This window comes from Xenopus laevis, chromosome 2S (genome assembly GCF_017654675.1).
Source record: "Xenopus laevis strain J_2021 chromosome 2S, Xenopus_laevis_v10.1, whole genome shotgun sequence".
Taxonomy (NCBI): domain Eukaryota; kingdom Metazoa; phylum Chordata; class Amphibia; order Anura; family Pipidae; genus Xenopus; species Xenopus laevis.
In genome coordinates this window covers 70,408,306-70,431,175 of record NC_054374.1, presented here as the reverse complement: position 1 = coordinate 70,431,175, position 22,870 = coordinate 70,408,306, and positions in this window count along the sequence as shown.

Genomic DNA, 22,870 nt, shown 5'->3' with positions numbered 1-22,870 from the left:
GGGGTCGGCTGTCTGTAGCTAGGAATATACTTCAGACTTGTCTAACACCATGCATCACCAACCATCATCCAGTTATGATGGAAATATATTGAGGATTATGGGTGATGTATTTTAGCAACAGCCATCGCTTGGTAATTCCTGCTTTAATCTGTGATTTCTGCATCATCAGAGATGGAAAGGGTATATACTACACAGACTTCAATTAACATTTTGCACAAGATAATGTTGGCATACAATTTTGTACCTGTTTGTAGGGGCCAGAATTATGGATTATGTGGAGAAATATTATTGTGAGTGGCAAACAAACACTGTAGATGTTTGCTTTAGAAACTTGCACACCATAGGCCTGATTTACATGCACTGTTGCTAACATGCACAAGGGCATGTTACCCATAGCAACCAATCAGCATCGACCATCGAGTTTTGTCTACTATAAGTTGGAAAACGTAAGCAAAGACATGATTAGTTGTACTAATGCAATTTAGCTCCAAAGTTCACCAATCAAACCTGTGGTCGGTGCATTTCAGGGACACAAAGGATCTTCTTACTCTATAAAGCAGATTCTCTTTGGATTTTGCTTCCTTTTGTTGAAAAGTTGCATGGTTCTAGAAGTGCAGGTCAGTATTTATAGACAGCATTGTATAATTCAGAGATTTACAAAATGATAGTTCCCATTATTTAGCAAATTGAAAGCAGTATATTACTCCACAAAAGAGAACTCTTTGTTTATATTTCATGTTGCTGATTGCATACTATGTGGGCGTTATTTGCAAATGTCTTATTATGGAATGGATCAGTTTTACTCCCTGTTATTGTGGAAATATGATTAAGTAGAAGACTAGATCAGTGTATATAAGTACTAGAGCAATGCTTCAGAAAGCATGACAGAGGTAGCACCATGTTACCCTGTGGTGGAGGGGGGGGCGTAGTTCACAATTTATTTCATTGGTCCTCATGAGGCTAATCACCTAACATGTAGGCACATGCGGTTTTTAACTTTTACCTACTATGTATTTTACTATGTCTGATACTAATTTAAAAACTGCCAACAGGTTCAACATTGCTGGTTAACTTTTGGATGACTTTGCAGTCTAGTTTGGTCAACATTTATAGAATACAGTTGTAATAGGTGATAGGTCACATTTGACCCCTGCCACAAAAGTAGTCAGCTATCACTAATCTATTTAAATAAACAGAACGATGATCCCAGGAATCTGGAATAAGACAGACTGTTAGCATACAGAAAGAGAGAGGTTTTTAAACCAGACATGGCATTAGTGCCAAAGCGCATGAACATTAAATAAATTAACATTAAATACCATCGATGGGATGACGCCTGCAAGATAATGTAATACTTTTAAACACTGGTAGAATGCGGCTTAGTTACAGTGTTTAGGGAACAGATAATAGTATATGACAAATAACACCTAGGGTAAAAGGGATCCTCAAATTGTAACTTTGGGAAGAACATTTTCCCGAAAAAATTGCATACTTCAATTAATGAAAATGTGGAAATATATATATATATATATATATATATATGAACAAAACCACACTTAATTACATCTTTATTAGGCACACATCTATACAGGTACATTTACTTATGGAAAGGCAGCGTACAAAGTGCTGCCTTATTTTTGCATTTTGCACTTTGTACTATGCATCCCCTGATGCTGCTCTTTCCACCTCACAACATTTTTGGCGCTGCAAGGTGCAAAGTGAATTCATTCTCCCCGGCAGAAATGCTCCTTGCATGAGCACCAAGGTTTATGCTTTTGCTCTCCTTGTTGCTCTTCGCATCTCTTCGAGAGGATAGTAAATGTCCCTCTATAGATCTACTTTTGGCAACTTCATTATAGTCAGTTGAAAACAGCTTGTGAAAGAGTTGAGCATTCTGTGGCAATACAAACAATCCATGTGTCATGCTACAAATCTGTGCTGTTGACCTTTTATATATATATATATATATATATATATATATATATATATTTTTTTTTTTTTTTTTCTTTTCTTGAACATAAAATAGTTAGATTACATCATTCTTACTTTGTATATTATTACAATATCAAAATGTATACATTACAACATAAATAACATACACTATCTTGATGTTTACATTTTGGATTATACATCAATATTAACTGCTAAATTATAACAAATAACAAGTCAATTATCCCAGTCCTTGTTTTTTTTTATTTCTTGCATTGTTTTCTTGTTTACTCACTTCTAGGTTCCTCGCTAAGAACTGTTGACCTTTTTATATGAAGTGTGACTATTTCTGGTATTTTATGCTAGGGCCAGAATGTGTCAAAATAATATTATCATGCAAAGATGTCTATGGAGCCTTTGAGTAGACATGGAAGCCATAAAATCAATAAAAGTTCATGTTGCTTGGCAAAGATTGTATCCCAAAGCATCAGAATTTCTGCTGCCCCTCTGTGTGACCCTCACCATCACTAGCTCTGGAGCCAAGTAGGTGTGTCAAAGGGGGGGGGGGTGTTCCATAGATCATAGAACCCAGGGGTATTTATCTTGCACTGAAAAAGTTGAACTTCAGGTAGTTCAACCTGGAATGGACCTTAAGTATGTAGATAATAAAATTCTTTAACAATTTGCATTTGGTGGTTATCCTCTATTTTTTAATTATTTAGCTATTTGTTCAGCAACTAAGTAGTTTGGCAGCAGCAGCTATCTGCTTGTTAGGGTCCAAATTAGCAACCAGGAAGTGGTTTAAAAGCGAGACTAGAAAATTATTGGGAGAGGCCTTAAAAGAAAGATAAGTACAGGTATAGAACCTGTTATCCAGTATGCTCAGAACTTGAGGTTTTCTGGATAAGAGATCTCTGCATAACTCCCTACTTTAAGTCTACTAAAAAGTCATTTAAATGTAAATGAAACCCAGTAGGATTGTTTTGCCTCCAGTAAGAATTAATTTTATTTTAGTTGGGATTAGTGATGGGCGAATTTATTCGGCAGGCGCGAATTTCGCGGAGAATTGGTGCGATTCGCCGCCAGCGAATAAATTCGCGAATCGGCCGCGAAAATTCGCGGCAAAAATTCGCCGGCATCAAAAAAAAAATTTTTACGAAAAAACGGCGTTTCGCAAATTCGCCCATCACTAGTTGGGATCAAGTATAAGATTCTGTGTACTGTTTTATTCTTACAGAGATAAAAGGAAATATGTTCTAAAAATATAAATTAATTCATTAAAATGGAGTTTATGGGAGATGACCTTCCCATAATTCAGAGCTTTCTGAATAGGAGTTTTCTGGATAATGGATCCTATACCTGTAATACAAAGTAACAATTATATTGTGGCCTCAAAGAGTAGAGTGCAATAGTTTTTTGGCTGTGAGGAAAGTGATCACAATTTGAAAGTTGGAATGAGCCAGTAGAAGGCAAAACAAAATTCAAGACAGAGAGAGAGATAGGTATAAATAATAGATTGCAGTCCTCATCAGCATTGGCAATGTTATATATAGTACCAGGTTTTAGACCCTTCACTTAACCCGAAGGATATGTAAGCAAAACTAATACTTGGATACTAGGGATGTGGTAGAATTAGTAGCTGGGTTGTAAAGTTAAACTGCAATTGCCTACCCCATTGATTTACTTTCCTTGCCATGGGCACAATATAAGGCTTCTCGTTGTAGGTGCAAGGAGAGAAAAGACCGTTGTTGGAGGACATGGTTTCTTCTCCTCGAGTTCTGCCACACATTTTCTCCCATAGACAGTTCATTTAAGCATAAACATCTGTTGGACTGCAGCCCTGACAAAGACCTTCATGAAGTTCATTGGAAGGTACAGATGCAGACACGTTTTTATTCCCAAGGATCTTATAAGGCGGCATAATGCAGGACCCTAAAAACTGCTAACGTAGCAGCCCCAGAAGCCTATTGCCAGTCCTATATTATTATTTTGAATGTATAAAAATTGTAAATCCATTCAGTACCTTCTAAAAGAGAAATACAGATATATTGATTCAGTGAATATTCCTGACAGATCTGTGTTTTATTATTTTTGTTTGTCGGAAACCATTTGAATTCTCTCCATTTATTGATGAAAATGGGTTGCTCTGGTTTTGGGTGCACATTCAGCATTGTTGCAAAGCAAGATGCAGTTTGGCTCAAATCAGAGCTGAAATTTCCAAGTCAAACCACTCCAGAAGGGAGGGCAGCTGCAGTCAAAAGGGTGAGAAAGAAGGTAGACATACCTTTAGTAAGGGGACAAATTGATGTGCCACTTACAAGTAACATATAGTGTATATATATATATAGTATGAGGTTTAATGAAAGAGATTTATCATAGCAATCTAAATGAGTTTGAGAGCAGATAAAAATTTTGGTCAGACAACGTACTATTAGAAAAGTGTCACACAGAGGAACTTGCTGTGTTGATTGGGGTTGGGACAAAAAAGCAATAGATTGGGAGCGGACACTGGTGTCTGTGCCCTGCCCAAAGAACAAAATTACTAATATTGCACCATAGGAAAGGTGGCACAAGTAGGTAACCGGGTATGAATGAAGGCAAGTATATTGGGAAGTTACAGATATTGGGCATTCCAGACACACTGATCAAGCCATTTTAGATTCTTCACAAGATATAATCTTTGAATAGAACATGGTGATACTGTTAGCAGGAAGATAAGAGCAAGCATGACTTATATAGTGCTGGTAAGCAGCATTCTCATTTGACAATACTCTTTCTGTTTCTTGGTCATCTACTTCAGAAACTGGGGCTGGGATAGCACAGATTATGAAGGGTTTAGATCCTCTTTAATATGTAGTTCAGCCAATTCCACAGTTTTAACATTCTGCTGCATTACAAAATTAAATACTTTCAAGTTTGTTATTTGCACCATGAATCTACTCAATAAATTGAACTCATAAATTCTAAGTAGCAGACAGTGAAAGGATGTGTGTAAGGTCGTACTATGATTTGTACAAGTGAATGATGTCCCTGTGCCCTATTTCTCCTTACCTTCCTGACATCCTGTGGCTGTGTGGCCAATTAATTGTGAAGATGCAGATTTTCCCAGGAAATTCCAAATTGTTCTGGATTTTCTGTAGTATGGCATCTGTACGTCACATTTGATCGACCACATTCTGATCTGAGCATTGCACTGATCCATTGCTTTGGATCTGATGCCAAGGACCACTATCCATTTGAAGGGATAATCTTTTCCAAGGAACTGCCAGCAATTTGTGCCACACATCATAATCATGATCATCACTTACTTTCCTCTTCCTGCAAAGCAAAATTGGGCTCACTGTCAGGTTTTAGTGTATTGTAAGCAGGGTTATAGTCAGCAATCATATTAATACTATTATATATTAGTAAGAGAAAAGGTCCCCTTTGACCTCATCAGACCACAAAAACGACCTTACATGCTCCAAGTGCCACACAACTGGCTACTATTGGATGGCAGTGGGCCATTTGCTTTTGTTTTATTTGGTTGCACACACAGTTTAGTAACTCTGCCCAATGTACTGTTGACCCTGAAAGAAGAGGTTTTTATGTTCTTCCCATGCTATACACTATGCTCTTGTGCTCTGGTACCTAATGTACAATGTCGAATGTTAATGACAATAAAGCTGTGGCACTCTCCTATTGCTAAATGTCTATTCACTTTTTGATAAATATGTCCCCATCTGTGGCTAACATTGGGAAGCATTCAGCAGCAACTAAGTGGCATGTTGGCAGGCAGGGGACTCAGCAGGCAGCCAATCATGTTCCTGACATCACAGGAAGGCTTATTCCAATAAACTGTAAGCAACGGCCTCATCTATAGCTTACTGTCAGTTTCTCCACTATGTTGGCATATGCCCAATACTGTAGACTGGGGAAACACAAGCTTGCTGCTGGAGAAATTTTCATAGTGGTGTTTACAAGCCAGTCCCTTTGCTAATAGTATTATCCATAGGGCACAGGGCCAACTTTCTCTTAGAGATGAAATCCTCCAGTTATTCATGTGGCTTAGAGCTTTCTTCTCCAGAAAGAAATTGTACACAAAGCAAGCATGTAGGCCGCTTTATAGATTGCACAAAATTCACAATCAATATTACCAAATGGCAGTTCACAGCTAGAGAGCCAAATTGATGCTTGGTTTCTAATACAGTGCAATGGCCACAATGAGAAAACCTGCAGGATAGAAAAGATACCCTAATTTAATCCAGCTAAGTACTGCACTCAGCATATGAAAACTAGGTACACTTTGAAAAATGACTGAGAAGGACCTATGTTTTATGCAATGTGTTGACAAGTGTGAAAGTAAAGTTTTTTTTATTTAACATTTTCCCCTCCCCCCATCTGGCTCCCAAGTTGCAGCTCTGCTAATGAACAGAATTAATTAAAAAAAGCATTTTAAGATGAAGTCGAGTTATTCCCCTCTATACTGTGTTCTATACATTAGCCAAGCATTATGGAAATTACAGTGAAGTATATTGTGATGGTCCTTTTTATAAATGCTCCTCAGATCCCCACATAACAGTAATTTGAATATAGTGTGGTTTTGAAATGCATTCATTCTAACTGGTACCAATAAAAGCCATAAAGTCACTAGTTTCTTCTTTATTAAGGAGTAGAAGATGTTTTTCACTTATATCCAGACATCTCTCTTTCCGTCACATTGTTTAAAGGTTGAAACTATATATAAAAATATATATTTCCAACATTTACCCAATATCTATAAACCTGCCCATGGATTAAAATAAATAATTTTAAAAACATAAGGCAAGAAGTTGTGTCACGATCGGCACCCAAAATCCAGAACCAATGCTAGGCTCCCTGGTCTCAGCTCTTGCTTCTGCCTTTAACAGCTGCCTTTCACCTCGGGAGGAGCCCTCGGCTAATTGGATGCCGCCAGGTCTTATAAAGAGAGGGACCAAGCTAAGGGTTCTGGACAAGCAGAGGGGCAAAATCATTAGCAAAGTCTTTGGGCACAGTTCAAGGAGCATGCAGAAAGTGTAGTCAAAACCAGGCCGGGTCAGTGCAAGCAGAATACAATCAGAGTCAGACAGGCAAGGGTCAAAACCAGGGTATCAATCAAGAAGAGTAAGACAGGCACGGGTCAGAATAGAGACTTCAGAATAGTCGATTACCAGGCAGGGGTCGGAATCACAGAAGACAGATTAATCAGGCAGGCAGGGGTCACAACAGGAATCAGATACATGCAAAATCCAAAATATCACCCAGGAACTCACAGGAGATTAACCTATAACGGGCAATCAATAGGACGCCAAGTCCCCTTTAAATAGTTTTGAATTTGGCGCCATTGCATGCTGACGTCATTAAGCGAGGACCAATGCGCATATAAATACAGGAGATGTGCACCGCGCGCACACAAAGGAACTGGCACAGAACAGGATGGGGGACAGCGTGTCAGGCGTCCCCGCCGATGGCACGGCGGGCATTTCTGATGGCCCACTAGACCACCAGGGTGAGTTGTTACAAGTTGGTGCTCATTACATCTATCATGCCTGGACCTAATTATGCTGTCTAGGAGGACAATACATTCTACCATAAATCCCCATGTTTACTCATAAAGAAAAGTCTGTATAACATAAAACAGTGAAAACAGTAAAATGTTCAGAAAAGTAGCCTCCACATCTGTTGCACGTGCTATAAACTGTCAAGGATGGGATTATATTAAAATGATGCACAAATACAACTTTGCACGATGCCTTGTAGTGTCGCAGGAGTTACTTAACTTTGATTTTACTTTTCAGCACCTACGAATGTCACCCTGAGAAGATATGCAATGCAAATGTATTGTATATGCTGTAGAGAAGCTATAGAAGCTGCTCTGAAATGATAAAATGGCACCTGTGTGCACATGGTTGGTTCTGTTGCACTCTACTTCTTGCACCAGACAGAACAGGATTCAGGGCTGAAAAATAAACTATTTAACTTTAAGAGGTTAAATGTACAGTACCCATGCACTACTCAGCAATCCTGCTTTGCTCACTGTAAACCAATGAGGTGGTTGCAGCTCAAAAGAAGTTAGGTATAATTTACATGAGCTCAGAGGAGGGTGTAGGGTGGGTGTCAGAAGCTGCTGTAGGGGTGTGTAGGGGCCCCTTGGAGAGTGCAGGGGGCCCTGGAGCAGCAGCCCCAGTGGGTCCTGCACCCACCAGTCTGACCCAGTTTGCTACATTTAGTTGATACATTAAGTTGAAACAATTACGGTAGTTGATACATTTCTCAGCAGTATCTGTGGAATGTTAGTACTATTGTATCAATTCTAACAACTGCCTTTAATGAAACTCAGAGACAAAAATAACAAAAGTATCAATAAATGTATCAAGTTAGAACAGTTAAAGAGTCGGCGACCCCCCCCCCCACAGCTGCCCCCCACAGCTGCTTTAGAAGGTGAAACATGAAACTTTACACTTCAACTTTAGAAAAACTGTCACAAATAGAAAATATAAAGTCATTGAAAAAAGTCTTTAGTTCTGAAACAACTGAACTGAAAAAAGTGTTTGAAGGTGAACAACCCCTATACCCACAAAACTACATCAATATCAGTATAAAAATGCTTATACGCAAATACAATTTCAACAGTAGTGCACTACTCCCAGATTTACCACTTGGATGCCTTTTATGGTGGTACTTGGGTACAATCCCTAGCTACACTTAGGTGGTTATTTACTAAAGTTCGATTTTTTCAGCGAAAAACTAAATTTTTTTGTAAAAAAAAAAAAAAGTATGAATAAAGTCTGAATAAAAAAAATGCTTGTTCTTAAACCTGCCAAGGTGAGGAATTGGACATATCATGATCTGTGCTGGGTTTCGTACAATAATTTGATTTATTTGTGGTTTTTGGCCGATAATCTGAAGTCTGACTTTTTGGGCATCAAATCCGATTTTATCCAGTCTTTTTGGGAGTTTGGTTGAAATGGTTATAACAAAATAATGAAAAATATTTGGATTTTAGTAAATAACCCCCTAAATGTTGGTGCTTTGGGTTTTCCACCGTACTAGCTGTTATCCCTTGCTAGTAAAGCATCTCCTACAAATATCTAGTCAGGGCTGCAACCAGTGGGTACTGGGGGAACTGCACTCAGGAGCCATGGCCCTATGTAGATGGTGGTCTCTAGACGGAAAGTAGTTGTTGTGTATAGGGGCATTTCTTTTTTTAATAAGGCCCCAATTTCCTTGGCAGGGCCCACCACTCGGTCGGTAGCCAAAGGTGACTGGTGAGCTAACAATTGGGACCCGCTTCAGGGAGTGCCCTGTTAATTTATTAGTATGGGTCCCATAATTACTGATGGTGGCCCTGTGTTTAGCCCCAACACTATCTAGTATTTAACTCTCTTGACCCTACCTTTAATTCTTCAGGGGCCCACATCATCTGAAGTTCTGAAACACATCAACTCCATGAGACTAAATATAGTTGCACTGCATGGTTTTACAGTTCTGGGTGAAATAACCTTTGTCTGTTCTGCTGTTAGGAGGCCACCCCTGGTGTAGCTTCCCTAAGATCTCCCATCATCAGGGGGTGATCCGGCACCTAGTGCCTCCTTCAGTGTAGAGACAATGAAATCAGGATTTAACAGATGTGGGGTTTTTTTTTTTGCCTGTTTCCCAACTAGAAACCTGGCAGCAGTGCCCCTGCCTATCAGAAAACCCTAACTAGGAAGCATTAGCTGTTTGGGCTGGATCCTAGCCATCTCCTCACAAGGAGCAAAAGTCATAGGGATGTCACATTAATGACAGCAATGTAAATATTTAAATATATATTTCACTGCATCAACAGTATAAACTCCTCAATTAACAAAACCATAATAAACCAGGGATTGAACACTATGGGGCAAATTCACTAAGATTTGTAGTTGCGCCAGGCGTAGTTCGCCAGCGCTCCGCAAATTCACTAAAATCCGAAGTTGCGCTCAAGGGTAGCGTAAGATTGCGAAGTTGCGCTAGCATTGATTCGCTAAGCAAAACAAAGTTACGCTAGCGATGGTTAATTTGCAACAGCGCCAAATTCAAATTTCAATGAAGGAATACGTACAATCACTACAAATGCCTGGGAAACCTTCAAAACATCAAATATTTTTTTTTTTTGCCCTACACATGTGCCCACTGTATAGTTAAGTTGCCATGAGTTAGGAAATGTAGGGGGGAAGGAGGGGAGCCCCAAAAAAATTTCGATCTTTTTCAGCCTATCACCCATAATATAGAAAAAAGGCCAGCGTTTTTTGGGACTTATAAAAAATTTGAACTTTTTTTGAAGCAATTCCTTTCTACTCTATTGCGCTTCGCCTGGTCTGAGGTGGCGAAGGAAGTCTAGCGTAAAAGGTAGCGTTCAGTACTATGCACGCATTAGTGAATTTGCGTAGTTACGTCCGTTGCGAAAATTTGCCAGGCGTAAGGGTGCGAAGTAACACTAGTGAATTGACGCCAGCGTTAGGCGCTTCGGCGCTTAGTGAATTTGCCCCTATATCTGCTTTAACCATCTGCAAGTCTGCATCAAAAACACCAAAGGATTCATATCTGTGGTTTGGGCACATACTGAGAAATGGACCTACAGTAGTAATTTACTATTCAAAAGTCAAAACAAAATAAATATAAATACTTCATCCTACACCTGCCTTGGAGCAAAAAAAAATGTTTTTTTAATACACCAAATAAGTGCTGGAATGCTGTCTATATTAATATAACTTCTACCTGAACATAACAAACAGGAAATAATAGAAATATGTATTCCTAAATGCATTTATCTTTCTCACACACAGTGAGATGAAAATCATAATCTGTACAAGGATGATCCACTCAAAAAGACCTGATAAACCTCCTACAGATGTACAATAAATGAAGATGACCTCTTAAAGTATTAGCTTCTGTCCATAACCATTTCTCCCACAGACTTGACTAGGATTCCCCATATCACTTAGCAATATAAGGCTAGTGTCACACATTACATTTTCTTTGCCAATGCAAACCCTGGTGGCTTTCTTTAGAATTGATTTTGCCAATAATACACAAAAGTAGTATTTTTGCTCCACATTCCCCCCAAAACACACAGGTGGGTGCTGTGCCTTTCAGTGCACATGCAGAGCATATTTCTGAGAAAAAATGAAGAAATCCACTGCATGTCTGCATACTAGTGAAGAGGAAGAAAGTGGTGAAGGAAACAGAGAAAACACCATGTGTGACACTACTCAACTTCTTGTTTCCCATCTCTAGCTGTAGAAATGCAACAGCAACTTCACATTGCATGTTTCCAGTATGCAGCACCAACTTTATGTTTCATAGTTCCAGTATATTGAGAACTAAGAATGTAGCACAAACATCTCCAGTACACACAGCTAGTGATGGGCGAGTAAATTCACCATACACAAATTCACGGCAAATTAATTTGCAAAAATGCACCAACAAAAAATCCATTGCATCAAAAAAAAATTAACATTTCCATAAAAATTGACAAGCGTCAAAATTTATGCCCATTGACTTAAATGCATTTTGCATTTTCGTGAATTTCGCTGTCAATTCGCGAAATTTTGGGCAAAGCAAAACTGCACAGATTAGCCCATCGCTACCAATATAAATGCAGCACTATTTGGAACATTTCATTCCATTTCTACTGGGCACTGATATTAGGTGATTGGGCCTGGTTGGCATTGGCATTCTAATCTCTCCCAGAGGTCAGGGCTCTGCACAGGCCACTCCAAATATTCTACTCCCATGTCTCCAAATAAGTTCTGTATTGACCTTATTTTGTACACAGGATTATTATTATGTTGATGAAACAGAAAAATGGCTTCAAAATTCTACTGCCACAAAATATGAAGTATAGAATTGTCAGCAATGATGGTTATAATGTTCCATTACCAATAATTAGAAGATGTATCAGGTACTTTTGGTATATACCGTAGTATATATATATACCGTAGTATGTTTGTGTGCATTTTCTTAAGTATGTATATAAATACTGTATATATATATATAAAAGCGCAAATAAGGCAACACTCGTGACATGCGTAAACGGTGTATTAAGTGAAAATTTCACATTAAAACAAGCTTCATTTCGGGCATGCAACGTGCCCTTTATCAAGCCAAACATAGTATTACATACAAATACACAAAGTCATACAGTTTTTAAGGGGATTCACAGGAAGTGACATAAGATTTTCATTTAATGGTTATAATCTATACATATAAATATCCACATTATAGTCTATACATGTTGCATGTATATATATATATATATATATATATATATATATATATACACATACATATATATATATATATATATATATATATATATATATAGATAGATATATATATATATATAGATAGATATATATATATATATATATATATATATAGTCCACATACTCTATTCCAGATGCTTACTTCAAGTGCTGTACGAATGTTTCGTTTTGGTCTAAAACCTTTGTTAATATGCCCATGCTCGAATTAAAAGTGGACTGGTAAAATGGAGTGTGCACAGTCTTTGTAAGAAAAAATAAATATAAATATATATATATATATATATATATATATATATATATATATATATAGTATGTACATATTATAAGGAGATTGTTTATGTTTGTGTATATATAGGATGATGCCCAAAGGTTTTTCTATATTTTAAGCCAATGAAACTATGTTACTGAGCCCTCCAGCTGTTCTTGCGGGCACGTATGGTCTGAAATCCCCCCCCAGACAAGACATGTGCATCCTTACTTAGCAAAACAAAATTCTGTTAATGATATTTTCAAATCACATATTTACTTATAAAGAAAAAGAGGGACGTCACTTTCCCCGTGCATGTGTTAGTAGGATATTATGTTATTAACTGAGATTTTTCACCCCTATCTAAAATCTGCTGAATCCCTAGAGAAGCTATAGCCTGCAATACCTTCAGGGGTTAGGACAGAGACTCATATTTGAATGATAGTTTACTCCCCCTCAGGCCTGAGAACTGTGCAGTTATCTTTCTCCCAAAGCTCTTTGCTGAGGCCTGAAGCCTTGAGTTTCTACACGTGGCAGCTGCACTAACCTCTTCTTAGCTGGGCTACAATAGTCTTGGACAGAATTATGTAAATTGCCAGTTCAATGAACAGCAAATCTGGTTAACCCACAAACCTATTATACCTCCCCTTGATCCACTGAGCTGTGCTGTACTTCTAAAATTCTACTTCCAAATCAGCTTGTGAATTTTTGAGCCTGTAATTCTGCATTCAAACTCACAATTTTCTAGTCCCACAAGCTGTGCTACATTCGGCAAATCTGTGGATATGTTTATTTTTATGAGATCATTGGGCAGTCAAAGGGGCAATGCAGCTGCTGCAGAACTACAACTCCCAGTGCCACAGTTTGGAGAGGGATGACATAAGTATGTGTTGGATTAATGCAGCTCAGAGATGTAGATAGTAAAAGCATATGTATTTAACTCCTACATTAATCAAGAATCAGCTTTAAAATACTATGAAATAGTAACCAACCCATATTATAGAAAATGATTCTTAAATTGACATACCAGCCCTATTCTTAAAAACAATTAGCTCTTACACATACATGAAATGAAATTATGCTGGTTGAGCATGAAATAGAGAGGGATAATGAGATGGTTAGTCTAAAACCAAGGAGTTTATGTACAATATCAACCAGGGTTCAGTCCAGTATAAATTATAGGGGTAATGGTTAATCGCCATGAAGAATTTCATAGACGTTCAAGAGTAAGGACATTATAGCTGCACGTGTTGTTGTATTGATTAGCTGTCAGTTAGTTATGTTAAGTAAAAGGAATTGTTAATAAAGAACTAATGGGACCCAGCAATTTATCAGTGTATAAATGGTATACACACACACACACATCCTCTATATAAACTGTGAGGGATCTGGACTGTAAGGGGGTCCTAAGACTCTGTGTGCTACTGTGGAGTGTCCACTTAATTGTATAATGGCCACAAGAAATACTTATAATGTCATGTTAGTGGGAGCCAGCTTAGTAAGGACGATGGAAAATAGTTTTCAGCAATGCTTTCTGTTGCTAGCTCAAGTAAAAACTCCCTCTGAAAAAAAGATAACCTTGCCATTGCAATTCACCTGGCTTCTTTGGTAAAAAGGCACTGACAAGTTACTGCACTCATTAATACTAAGGAACACAAACAGCTCACTGGTAGCCAGGTGCCTCTCAGATTCTACATCTCAGTACAAATGGCAGTTTTGTTGACTTGTTCCCTTCTCTCAGGGGTATTAATTAAACTGACCCTCATTCTGCCTGAGGGAAAAAAGGGTTTCTCCCAGCATTGTCTAAATACTCTTAAGATGCTTACAAGGTCCAAATGATATGAATTGAAGGTATTGAGGACTAAAATGCACACAGCCCTTTTACAAATCGAAAGAAACATGGGACTTAAGGGTTTGTTTATGTACAGGCATTTGGTTTCATATGTGTCTAGATTTTAAATTTATATACTGTTTTACAGTAAGCAGAGGCAAGCAATTTCCCTTCATACTCCTCATTTCCTGAATAGATTTAAGATACTACATGGCATAATGAGCAAAAGGTATTTGCTATAACAAACCTGCACAAAAGCAATACAGGTATGGGATATATTATTTAGAATACTCCAAAATCCAGGAAGGTCTTTTAACTTGCAGGTGCCAAAAGGCCTGAAACCCTGGGCCATTGCACGTATTAGGAGAAAACTGCACCGATCCGGGGATTCTTCCACTGAGCACCACAGAGCGATTGTCTTCTAACTTCTTCTATCTTAAAATTTCCTAGGGCAGATGCATGCAAAGTAGAGCGAAATAGCCGACTTTTCCGTTAAAGCTTGGCTTTTCGTGCTACTGAGCATGTGCAGCCACGAGAAAAAAGAAGAAGCCAGAAGGCAATTGCTCCGTGGTGCTCACTGAACGAATGCCCAAGTGATCGCATGCACTTACCTAAAACCCTGGGCCGGTGCACCTATTAGGCAAAAACTGCACTGGCCCCGTTGGAAGACGATTGCTCCGTGGTGCTCGCTGTAAGAATCTCCGGACCGGTGCAGTTCTCTCCTAATAGGTGCACCTAACTTTTGGCACCCCCAAGTTAAAAGACCTTTCCTTCTCCTTTAATCAAATCATTTTCTTTCTCTCTGTAATACTAAAAATAAGTACAGGTATGGGATCTGTTATATGGAAACCTGTTATTCAGAAAGCTCAGATTACAGCAAGGCCATCGCTCGTAGAGGCCAGTATAATCATATAATTACGATTTTTAAAAATTATTTTGTAATAAGAGAATAAATAAAACAGTACCTTGTACTTGATCCTAACTAAGATATAATAATCCTTATTAGAGGCAAAACAATCCTATTGGGCTTAATTAATGTGTAAATTATTTTTTAGTAGACTTAAGGTATGAAGATCCAAATAAGGGAAAGATCCACTATCCTGCATTTCCCATGTCCTGAACATTCGGGATAACAGCTCCTATACCGTTACCTTGTACTTGATCCTAACTAAGCTGCATGAATCCATATTGGTGGCAAAACCATCCTTCTGTTTCTATTTCATTTTTATTAATAGATTAAAAGTATGGTTTACAGAAAGACCCTTAATCCATCATTCCTGATAATAGATCCCTGTATTTCCTCCCTGGATGTAGAATCATTGGGGACCACAAAAAGCCATATTAATTCTCTTTGGGTTTTACTGAAGCTAAAGCAATTACTTTGGGTACTATTTATCTCTTCAGAGTATATGTTTAAATGATGTGTGGGTAGTTGGTTATTTTGTAGTAGTAGCTCTATCCTACATAGTAAACACAGGTGGCCATGATATTGGTTACATAGTTCTAGAACAGGGTGTTTTTAATTATTGTTTAATCTTATTTAAAATGCATATTAGGTACCTAAATAGCTTCTTATATTGTTCTCCATTATATGGTTGGCAATTTGACATCCATGATTATGGTTTGCCAGCTTTTGCTGGCAAATCTCTTTGTAGGCTTTTTTTTAACTGCTTTCAAAAATCATAATTCATGTTCACATTGATCATGTAAGGCATCGTGTAGGGAATTATAGAGAGCTAATATACAGTATGTACAGTGCTTAACATAATAACTTGGTATAGTTAGCTAATACAGAAAAAGAGATCATATTTTAACCACCAAGTCTAGGCTGTAGGTCAATCTGCTTCAAATGGTGTTTAGGTTTGTTTTTTTGTTTTTTTAAACGGTGGCAACCAGAAACAGTGAAAAATCCATAATCCCATTTTGTAAACACAGTAAGAACTGACATGTTGTATATGTTTTAGCTCATTAATAAATAAGCATATTTTGTCTCTTAAGTCAGATGTGTCTCGCAACGCAACAGTGGTAATTAAATTAAATATTGATGAGCGATAGCATGTATGTGTAGAGGATGCCTGGATAAAAAGCATTGCCAGATCTAATTAAAATCGTACAGAAGTGGCCCCATTGGGGCTGTTCATTAAACCTCCAAATGTTGATACCAGCAGAAGTGTAACTAGCACTTAACAACTCTAATTAATAGTAATCTAATTATATTTATGGAAACATCTTTATTCTGGGCCCAGGTCCTGACTGTTTCTGAGGAGGGTTGTTATTTGGAGTGGGGACAGGATGAGCATTCTTTGATGGGTGGCAGTGAAAGCAGAGCGGAGTTCTTGGCTTTCATGGGTGTTAAACGTCTGGAGCAGCTGCATAAAGAGCAGACTCCCTTGGTACCAAGTTGAATGATCTAGAGGTCTAGACAGAGAAAAACTATTAACCCAACAGCATCCAATTAGGGGGAATGTGCTGAGGATATTGCATACTATAAAAAGGAGTTAGCAATATTTAAGCAAGCACAGTGCACATGCAGCAATACTTGCAACAATGCATTATTTTCCAGAATTTCAGCATAACTGCTTTCACCAGCAAAGCAGCATGTATCACAAACTGCACACAAGTTTGTGTAAAGGCAAGTTATAATTGTGGAAATTGTGGCATGTTGATGTGTGCTGCACTGGAAAGAGCATTATTGTTCAATTCATTAGGTGCAAGTGTGTTTTGTGTGTTGGTGCAAAACTCAAAGGTAACTGGAAGTACCATCCCTTAAAGCAGGGGTCCCCAACCTTTTTCGCCCATGAGCAACATTCAGATGAAACAAGAGCTGGGGAGCAACACAAGCATGAAACATGTTCCTGTGATTGGCTATTTAGTGGCCCCTATGTGGACTGGCAGGCTAAAGGAGGTTCTGTTTGGCAGTACATCTGGTTTTTATATAACCAAAACTTGCTTTCAAGCCTGGAATTCAAAAATAAGTCCCTGCTTTGAGGCCACTGGGAGCAACATCCAAGGGGTTGGTGAGCAATATGTTGCTCACGAGCTACTGGTTGGGGATCACTGCCTTAAAGGATCATAAAGAACAAAGACAATCCAACATGTAAGGCACCCCTGAAGACAGCGATCAGTAACCTGTCCTGTTCCTGTTTTCTTTGTTTTTTTGTAAACTTTGCTGGTCCTGCAAATGTTTTGCCAGTGAGGTAACTGCTTTCCTAATCCCAGTGGTTTATTGTGGTGGCTCAAACTGTGTGCCTGCACATTCCACTACTAGTTTATCACATGTACAGATATGTGCCCTGTTCTATCCATTTTTGGTAGCAGCAGATGTTATATCGTTCAGCAGTTTTTTTTAAGTTTTATCATTAAATTGAACATGGTTGTATAACTTCATCTTGTATCTTTGTTTTGTATATTTGATCATACAGAAAAGGAAAGAAGGGACACAAAAGTGAAATTCCTTTTGGCACTGGTAGCTGCTAAACAGTAAACTTCAACAAAAACTATACACCCTAAGAATATAGGTGTCAATAAAAATATATTGCATAAACAGCTCATATGTAAAACGCTGCTTCATGTAAAGAAACCATTTTCATAATAATATAGTTTTTTGTGCCAATGGGTAAACCAAACAGAAAATTGCCATTTTAAGAAATAAGGTTGCCCCTTGGGATTCTCCGATTCACGGTGCACATAAATAAACCAAACAAAGTGTAAATGTTTGGTCACATGAGCCAATTGATGAATAAAGTTCTGTCTTTTGCTCGCAACTTCCTGTTACAGTTAAGAACTGCAGTATATCTCGTCAGGTGATCTCCGAGGCAGCACAGAGAATATCATTAAATGTTCGCTCTAGGGAAAAGATGTAAACGGGCAATATTTACTTAAATATACAGTATATTCCAGTTTGGTACCATTCTTTAATATGCCAAATAATATGAAGTAAACTAACTATTAAGTATTCATTAATGGGGGTATAGTTTTCTTTTAATATTGTGTCTTCTTTTCATAGTTGCAGCACTCTGAGCAGGAGTGTAAAGTCAAATTCTTTTATAGCATTTTATTCAAAATCAGAGCAATCTGTACTTTGCCAATTCTCTCTACCAAGTTTTTTGTGCACTAAACCTGTTTTCTCTGCTTTATGCAGATATAAATTTGAATGGGATCTGCTATATAGTGTTATGTCCACTTTCTATTGACAAGTCTATGGGGCCCATTTCCTCACAATCAAACTGCAATTTTTTCCACAAATCTGCAAAAATTTGCGGTTTTCCTATAATTCCTGGACGCAGGACGTGCAGCCGGGCCCCCGCCCCCCTCCGTACACCCGGAAACTGTCCGGGAATATGCGCCGCGCAGCGGCCCGCTTGCACCCCCTGCTCCCCCGGTAGTTCCGCCACTGTTTTTCACAAAAAAGCTTGAATTTTCGACATTTATCATTTTTATTATGCCCTTAAAGCTGCTAAAAGTCCAAATCCGAAAACACTCCACCTAAAACCTTTCGAATTTGTGTAAAAGTCAATGGCACTTCTCCCAGCCTTAATGAATTTTGTGAGTTTTTGGGTGTTTGACGTTGGTTTTAGCTTGAAAACTCGATAAATTTGAGGTATTTGAAGGTTTAAGCCTATAAACTCGAAACATTCTAGGTATATAAGCATATTAACTAAAAAAAATTGAGGTATTCAAAAAACCTAAAATTTTAGGATCAGATTTAATGGAGTTTAATTATTAGTAAATTAGCCAAATTCATGGATTAGAGTTGGGTTGAGTTGTTCCTTGTAAAATATGAGAAAAATTGTAGTAAATAACCCCTTAAGTGTAAAAACCACAAATACCTCTAATGCAAAACTTTGTCAAAGTCCTATAATGTAGAAGTCAAGGGAGCTGCAATGATCTTATTGAACCGATTTAAATCAATTCAGACTTTTTAGAGGTTTTTGGATGTTTTATTTTGCTAGGAATTTTCTGAAAAACTAAAATTTTTCGAGGTTTTCAAGTTATTCCTATTAATTATGTATCTTTCATAATTTTTTTTGTTCGTTTTTGTATAATCGAATCTTTTAATAAATGCAATGACATTGCGAGTTTTGTTGTGGTTTCCAAAACCTCTAAAGTCCCTAATATTCGACCTCTAATAAAGAAGCTTACATTTATGCTTATGTTAGCATTGTGTAGTTTAAAAACAAGTCTAGTCTAATCAATAAAATATATTATAGTACAAGTAGATTAGGACACAAGATTGTTAGCCCACAGAAACCGTTTAATGACAAACCTTCTGAGTCACTTTCATCAGCAATTGGTTTTAAACAGACCTAGTATATGTATGTTATAATATCTACATGATAATACACAATCATGTATGATATTAACTGTATGATAATACACCATAGATCAGTTGAGTAGTCGAGTTCAGTCATTACCTACATCTTGCAGGCTGTGCATTTTGCATAAGAGTCTTGTTTGGGATTCCATAAAAATGAACTGGCTCTTGAGGCAACTGGACATAGTGCATGTGCCAAAAATGGTAACCCAGATGTCTGCTTTCAAACAGGTAACCAATAAATACTAATTGCTATTGTTTGTTAGGGGCTACTACAACTGTTCTTAAATTTGTATTTCTTCTTAGGTGGGGGGGTCACTGATGATAAAGTAACTCCAGCCCTAAATGCCAAGAATGAAAAGAAAGCTACCGCAGTTCCTAGGGAACAATACACTGATATCTTCTTGTTCCAAAGTCAGGGAATCATAAACAAAGGACACAAATTATTTATTAAAATGTCCCATACGGCAGATGCAGACCATTAGATATGCAGTCATCATGTCTATTTATGGATCTGCAGCCGGTGAAGGGAAAGACCCCTCGCCAAGGAAGGGGGTAGTTCATTAAAGCTGGTAAGGTTTTTTGTTGTTTTAGTTCATTCTAGATCCAATTAATAAAGTGCATTAGGTTTTCATTTTTTTGGATGTGAGGATTTAAGTATAGGTAGGCATGGGCAATGCAAGAAAACAATAAAGTAACTAAACTGAGAAATCTCAGGCTATAATTATTATTACGTCATCATGCATATGCCTGATAATGAGGCTCAGGTGTCTATGTGTGCTTGAGTGTGTATTTAGCTGACAGTTTGACAGCTTTTCATGGGCCTTACTAGAGAAGTGGGTGGATGAAGACTAGTTTCTATAGTTCCTGGATGTTGGTATCCGAATGCATGGAGATAAACAACATACACATTTCCATTATGTTCTTAGCTCTGTTAATATATTTTCCTCTAACTCCCAGGTTTCTCTACCATCTTCTTTACTTTAAATGGTAATATAATGTATGGCAAGCCAAATAAATATTTGGTGGGGACAAATTTCTCTGCAGTGATTTGACTCATTTTAAGACAGTGCCTCCCAGCATTGAACTGTGGGAGGCACAGCATTGAACCTGTTTTTTGCCTCAGCTGCACTTCTATTTCACATATGTATTTTATTTAGCCTTGGAGTGCTCCCACAACCCCTCTTTTTAGGGAAAAGCATTTACAGGATTTTCTAGTGCCTGCATAAGCCACCCCTGTCTCTTTTGGCAAATCCCATGAAAATGCCTATAAAATATACCCCATAACAAGACCCAAGACAGACACATTCAAATAAACTGAAGAGTGGCAGAATACACAGACAATAAAAATATCTAAGTGAACTGCAAAAGATGACAGGATCAGGTCATCTTTTAATCTTTTGAGTACAGGTATGGGATCTGTTATCCAGAATGCTCGAGACCTGGGGTTTTCCGGATAATGGGTCTTTCCATAATTCTTCATACATTAAGTCTACTAGAAAATCATTTAAACATTAAATAAACCCAATAGACTGGGTTGGCTTCCAATAAGGATTAATTTGTTTGGATCAATTACAAGGTACTGTTTTATTATTACAGAGAAAAAGGAAAAATATTGTATATTACATTTTTTTATACTGTATTTATACTGAATATCTTCCTAAGCACAGGTAACGGATAACCGAGATCATGTACAAAAAAACTAAAGGAATACTGGGGGAACAGAAGCTTCAAACATAGGGAGTAACATTCTTAGCCTAGCTCTTTACTAAGGTTTAGCTTACCTTTAAAAGTTTACCTTGAACAGAGGAAACTTTAACAAAAAACACGCTTAAGTATATTTAGAGTACCTATGTAATAGAAACCCAGTCAACTGGACTTGTGCTCAAAACAGGTTCAAGTTAATTGTAGGGCATTATCAGTAGGTTTATCATGCATTATCTATGTGCCTTGTTTTCAGTCTGGTTTCCCTTGTCTCTACAAAAGAAAAGTATTGCACTACTAGCAGAACAGTGATTCATGACTGGTCACATAACTGTCATTTTGATCAATATGTTTTTTTACTTTAGGAAAGTTTGTGTGAAAGGGCCACCAAACTATTGACAGACTAATATTTGGTAAATATAGTGCAAGGTCTTTGTAAAGATCACTTTTACCTAAAACTACATATTATCTTGAAAGACTATTGAAATGTGACCCTAAGGGAGCTAGCACACATCAGATTCGGGCAGATTTAGTTGCCTGGCGACTAATCACCTCTTCTGCGGGGCGACAATCTCCCCGAAATATACTATTAATAAATAGTAATTAATAAGGGTTAATTAACCCTCGATATTCGACTGCCGAATATAAATCCTTCGACTTCGAATATCGAAGTATTTTTTCTTCTATTCCTTCACTCGAGCTAAGTAAATGGACCCCTAACCTCACCCCGTACATGTCATAAGGTCATAGCACAGTAGTGTAACTGTCAAGTTACTACTCTCTAATTGATAGCACTGCTCCTTCCTTTCTGGACCACATTACTATAAACTGAATACTCCTGATACTCCATACATAGTACAGGTATTGGACCTATTATCCAGAATGCTCGGGACCTGGGGTTTCCCGAATAATGGATCTTTCCATAATTTGGATCTTCATACCTTCAGTCTACTAGAAAATCATGTAAACATTAAATAAACCCAATAGGCTGGTTTTGCTTCCAATAAAGATTAATTGTTTCTCAGTTCGGATCAAGTATAAGCTACTGTTTTATCATTACAGAGAAAAAGGAAATCATTTTAAAAAATTTGGATTACTATGGGAAATGGAGTCTATGGGAAACAGCCTTTCCGGATAACGGATCCCATATCTGTACAATGCTTTTTTTTACGTATGTGTGGAAAGAATGTACAAATCTGAAAGATGGCCCTTATATTTTATAATTATATTCTGAACCTTTGATTGAATCCCTTACAAGCTTCTTCATGGTCCAAAGTCAAGGTTCAATAGATGAATGCTGATCTTGCTTATAGACCTGCTCGCAGGAACATGGTGTTATGATTGTTATAAAGATGATAAATTGATCTGAGTCACAGGGGACACCAGGGTTTCTTTTCTCTCTCCTGTGACAAAGCTTTGTTGGATCACATCAAGCAATCACCAGCTGATAGCCTCATTTTCTTAACCCAGTCAAGACTGGACTGTTGGAGAGACTGGAATGAGAAAATGAGAAATCTGCACAATCGTGCTGTGTTCAAATATTTGTGGCAGGTGGA